Consider the following 6,387-nt stretch of genomic DNA (forward strand, 5'->3'; position numbering starts at 1 on the left):
TTGTTTCCTTTTGAGAGATTGCTAAAGCAGGTGATAAAGCTGAATGTGAGGACAGACTCCACCATGGAGTTATAAAAAAGTGTCATCGGTTTACTCTACACACCAAACCAGTTAAGCTCACAGAGAAAGAAAAGACGTTGCTAACTGCTTCTGTGTTCTCACTGACCGTCAGCAACGGGGTGAGCACTTAGTGCTGACAGTGGTGATTCTAGAGTCTCTTGGTGCCCTAAGCAAGAATCACTTGGGGGGGCCTCCAACCAACATTCATCACCATTATGTCTGCCAGTGTAGTCCCGACGCTAACTCCTCTTTCTCTTTTTTCCTGTTTCTTTTTTCTCTCCATAGACGGATCATTTCTCTCCATTTTTCTTTGTTGACGTTCATTGACAAACAAATAATGCATGTGAAGCTTAACAGGGCAAGGAGAGTGAGTCATGTTAGATGGGGTCCATCTATTGTCATTGAAACATTTTCCCATTTTCAAACACTGATGATTTGGTTTAAGTTTGTCAGCCCTCAGGGGCCCCCTACTGGTCTGGGGATTTTTGCAAGGGGATTTTTGCATGAAGATATCAAGTTATAGCATTTGATAAAAAGCTAAATTGCCATCAAATAAAAACTGTTGGGATCTAGGATTGCATGACGGCCAATGCATTCTGCTTTCCATACAGACTTAATCCTTGAAACACTAATAAACATCTATACACAGACTTCAAACAGAACTCAAGAATGCTTCAAATACACAAAATTGTCTACAGATTGGCATTCTCTGAGAGAAGAGACATGAGTCAGCCCAGCCTTTTTTTAAATCATCTCCCAGATGTCACAGACCTGTTCCTCCACTTCAATCAGATTTCCTATTCCCCAGACCGCATCAGTGTAATTCCCCCTCCGTCTCCAAGAGGTCCTCAGACTCCTTCTACTTTCTCCTTGTAAACCTAGCAATCTACTCACCTGCACCCACTGCTCCTGGGAACAGATGAGTAGATTGCAACACCACAGTTACATGACCTCGCCTGCCCACCTGATCACCTGCTCCCATTTCCCTCATCAGTCTCACTTCATGTATACCCGCCCTTTTCCTTCTTTCTCGTTCTAGTTGATGTTATTCCGATTCATAACCTGTTGTGTGCCATGTGTATTCCTTCACCTCCAGTAAGTTGTGTTCCTAATTAAATCTAAAGTCCTGCTGTTTATGGTCTGCATTTGGGTCCTACCTCATGCGCACACATCCTGACTAAAGAGTCACTATACATCAGTTAACATGAATAGAAGCATGCAGCAAAAACTCATTCTTGCTTTGACAAACACCTGCAATCGAAAAAAAAGGTAAAGTTATTAAGGGTTGGCTGGTGGAAGTGGTGCTAACAATAGCTTTATGAAGAAAAAGAAACCTGCACTTTTTATTTATTTCACTCTCTGACTGAGCAGGTGTGTTTCTCTGGCTTCAAAGAAATCTTTGATCGTGACTTCTGTAGACACCTTAGTCTGATCCCAGGACAGTCAAATCCACAATTTCTCTTTTATTATTATTTGTGTGTCTCATATTTTTCACCACAGGTATGACACTGATTGACGAGCTCACTGTGCCAGGTGTAGGCCTTTGGAAGGTGACATGTACGGGCTTATTTAACCACACAGAGCTGCAGGTGTTTTGACTTGTCTTGGTAAGGTCAGTGAAAGAAAATTAGATCATGCTGACCTCCATGAACGACCTCGAGATGAATGAGATGTCATTGATAGAGACACGCTTCACGTCACTCCTGTCCTGCAGCCGCCTTCAAGGGGCGGGGGACTCATCTCTGTACGGGCTTTATACGGCGATATTCCAATCAAGTGAATTCAGAAAATTATTTGTTACCACGATTAACATGGAAATGTGACTTGACAGAAAGAGTTTGGTGCTTGGACTCTATGGGATGGTTGATGTGTTTGGAGAATAACAATTCTGAGCGTCGACAGAATAAATCCCCCCCATGGAGTCCAGACTTAGACTTAGACTTTCTTTATTGTCATTCAAACTTGTACTTTACAGTGCAGATAAGAACGAAATTTCGTTGCATTTGACTCGTCAGTGCAGGATAAAAACAGCAGCAAGTATTCACATAGAAAAATAAGGGTGCAGATATAAATAGATATAACAAGAAAAGCTATGTATAAAATGACTATACAGATAAATATATTGCACGTTTGTGATGTATGTTATATTGTATTTTACAGTCCAGTGAGGTAGTCCTGTGTGGGGGTTTGAGGGGGAATGGAGGGATCATTTTTTTTGTGTTCAAGAGTCTTATGGCCTGTGGGAAGAAGCTGTTACAGACACTGGTGGTGGTGAAGCTGAAGACTTGATGAGACGGGTGAAGAATTGATGATGATTCTGCGAAGATGGGCCATGATGGGGAGGTGGAGGGGTGCACAAAACACCAGCATGAAGGAACTAAGGCAGAGAAAGAATCATATTTAAAAGGGGAGCAGAACGATGATAGGCTGAAAATGAGGGGGGAACGCCATGCCATTGGTGTACCGCAGACGAGACAACCGATTATCCAATGACAGCCCCAGGAAATGACAGCTCAAGAATGACAGCGGAAACATGAGTGAGCGTGCAAAAAGGCATGAATGAGAGAAAGACCCGATCATGAAGGCAATTAGAGGTGTTGTGTTTTGCTTGTTTTACTGTGTTTTAGTCTTGATGGCATCAGAAATGAGGGAAACCTCAGAGTCCTTTTGAGAATAAATAAAAAGGTTTTAATTGAATATAGTCTTCCTGACTGAAATTACAGTACAGCTTCACGTGTTAAATCCCAGCACAAACAGCTATAATAAATCATAATCCCTCATTTTACCCTGATGTGAATCTCTCTTCAATCTGGAGCAGCAGCCAAACAAGTACCGACATCAGAGTGCACTAATTATTCCACATTTCTGACCTTTTCACTGTTTGCAAAAAGCACTTTCACAACAGAGTGAAACAAGCTAAACACAATCTGAAGTCATGTTCTGTCCCTGTGAATATTAAACACTTCTCAAGGTCGCCGAGAGCAATATAACAACTAATGAGATACAGGAGAGGCCCGGGCAATTGCCAGCATTTGAATATGTTTGATCCTGCCCTGGCGCATGAGCGATTGTGCCTGGACAGAAAAGCAAGACCGCTACAACCTCCAGGTAGGAACAAAGACGAGACGGCGTCTACAGCAGGACTCTGAGTGCAGGTTCCATAACCCCCCCGCCGCCGCCCCTTGCTGTTGTAATAAATATAAATCCTACCCCCCTCCTTGATGTATGGGATTGGTCAGTTCAAAGGCATGTTTGCTGTTAAATATAATTCTGCATTGCCTTTGCTTCATGTCCTGACGTTATTGATTTCAGCGTTGGGATGATAATCCTCAGAGGGGGGAGGCGGATGTCGTACACAAGGTTAGCCGACCCCTATTAAAAAGCACATTTCCACAATTTCCATGCATTACCCTGTTATTCATGCATGTGTAATGGGGCCTCGGTGTTTGATTGCCTTCTGTGCTCTCTAATCCCTCTCTGTTATAAAACATATCCTCTCTATATGAGCTCATTGTTGGAGAGGATGTAAGGGATTATAAACAGGCTCTTATCTGTTCGCAAATTAATTTACAGGGACGTTGTCTTTGTTTGTCCATTTTTTTTAGAAAAAGAAGATAAATGATTGTATGATGTGTGTTGTGTTATTGTGTTGGAATCAAATAAGCAAATCAGACCTTATAAATTAAAAATCAAAATATATAAATATGAATAAAGATTACCATTGATTCAATCAGATTCAATACAATTCCATCGAAGACCATCCAATTATTTACCTAATTATATTCCATTCACTTCAGTTCAATCTTAGATTGAAATGAATTCAAATTTAATTGAATATGATTAAATTACATTCAATTACATCTGACTCAATTCTATTCAGTTCAATTTTAATTCCAATATATTTAATTTTAATTCAAGCAAATCTAATCCCATTTATTTCACTTACATCAATTCAGTTGCGTCCCAACTAATTTAAATTACTTCAATTCTGTTTAATTCAATTAAAAACCCTTTAATAGAGTTAAATTCCACTGATTTTTTATTTCATTTATTTAATTTGAGTTCCATTATATATAATTCTATAGCGATCAATTTAATCTACTAGATTCTATTTCCATCAATTTAGTTCAGTTTAATGGTTTGTGAATGGTGTATGCATTCTGCTGAAATTGTATATTGCTTTTATGCACATATAATTATTTTTCTGAAATTTCTGAAATGCTTTTTGTGTCCGTGTGAATCAGTTTGAGTTGCCTGGTGTCTGAAAGGTTCTAAAAAAGGACACTTGTTGGTTGCCTAATGGTTCAGTTGAATTCAGTTCAAGGTCGTTCAATACCATTTGTTTTGACTCTTTTCAATTCAACATCAGAGACATGCCCTTCCACTTTCATTCCATTTAATTGCAGTCAGTTTAATAAAATAATGACTAAATTCAATTCAGTTATACTCACGCAAAATCCATGACATGATTTTATCCCTTTCAATTAAACTCCATTGTTCTATTAAATTCCATTCTAGATTTTATTCACCGACATGTATGAGGTGAATCCAGGTAAAAGCTAATGTAGAGTTGAAAATAGTCCTCAAACAACAAACTTTGAAACAACTGAGATAAGCTTTATGCAACAAGCTTGGAAATCAATATCAAGCAGCAGCATCTGATATTTTATACATTCAGTTTCTGCTATGTTGTATAAACCCACACCTTCTACAAGCCATAAACTCGCAGCTGTGAGACAAAATTCACACATGTGGCTGAGGAAGATTTAACTGATGATAAAAATGAGCGTGAGATGAAATCGATACATGAATATGGATGAGCTGAGATGTATGTGAGGGAGAACTGGAGTTGACAAACAAAAATCGATGTAGCAGGAGTAATACAGGGAAGTCGGCGAAGAAATACACCGGACGCCCTGTGTCCGACCTCTTTGTGAAGCCTCTGCAGGTAAGACAGGAGCATTTATAGGGGGCTGGATTTGATTTAGAGTGCACACAAACTTAACTATGACCAGAGAGGAATCATCGCCAAACTTTTCAAAAGTGAAAAGGGACTACTTTCTGTCTATTAGGATTTTAGCAGGATGGTCGCCCACTATTTTCTCCGGAGAGTCTGCTCAGCAGCCAATTCTAATACACTGGTGGCTTCACAGGAGAATGAACATCAAACAGGTTGATTCTGACAAGTGAATGTGTACCAGGCGAACCCTCCCTGGAGAAATAGATGTCAGGCTGAGACACGCTCAAGAGAGAGAAAGATGCATGGAGCACGGCAAAGGAAGGATGTGATTAAGTTTAGATAGCTCTGCAACAGTGTCGGCGGCAGCAAGGAGCCTGATAAGGAAACCTGAGGGAGGTGTAGTGGCTTTGGGGTACGTTTTCAATAAAGGAACTGGGTCCTGATTTTTGCTTAAAAAATGATCTCATACATACATGTTATTGTCACATCTGCAGGGCAAAGATTCTTCAAATTACAAGAAATATCCCAGCAAATCTCAGCAGGGTTAACTTGTATCTGGATTTAGTCTCCATATCTGTAACTTCAAGCGTGTTCTGGAGATGTATAGCTTCATGAACGTGGGCATTTTGCAGGCAGGGGTCCAAACAAAAAGAAAGTATAGCAACATGTAAAGGTTTTCAACAAATCTGAACATATGATCACAAATAAATGAATATATATTTAATCAGACATTCATTGCTAAATCAAGGGCAAAAGGACAGATGTACTGAAGCCCCCCTCTTTCCTCGTGGAGCCGAGCCCTCCTGTTGTTATTGTTGTCATTCCTCCTGGTGTGTTCATTACCTCGGTGCCCCTGGTAATTGTGCCAACTCTGTGTCTGCAACCACACTCCTCTCCCCCGCCACAGGGGCTTCCTCCATCTGGCTCTCCGCCACCAACACTGTGACCTGGGGACGACTCCAGGATTATTTTAGGAGCCTTCAGGAGACTGTGCCAGTTATAGGCTGCATGACACAGTCTGAGAATATACTGGTAAATCGCTTTGATACTGTAAACATCTGAGGTGATGTAAAGGTGAAGTAAAAATCAGGTTGTTTAGAGGATGAAAGGAAAGTCTTTGAATTAAACAATGACCATTTAGAATATTTTGTATGTAAGCAAATCCCATGCATTAAAAAGTGTACGCTCTGTATTCCCCCTGACATGCATACTGTTCTACTTTAATCTATTTTCCAGGTAATGTCATTGAAAGTCAAAATGGTGAAAATGCTCAAGTGCAAGAGTGAGTGTCATTCTTATTTAAACCCAAAGATTACTCTACAGAAGTCAGAACTTTTTACCACACAAGGAAACACATTAGGAGGCAG

Source organism: Labrus mixtus, chromosome 7, assembly GCF_963584025.1.
Source record: "Labrus mixtus chromosome 7, fLabMix1.1, whole genome shotgun sequence".
NCBI classification, from domain to species: domain Eukaryota; kingdom Metazoa; phylum Chordata; class Actinopteri; order Labriformes; family Labridae; genus Labrus; species Labrus mixtus.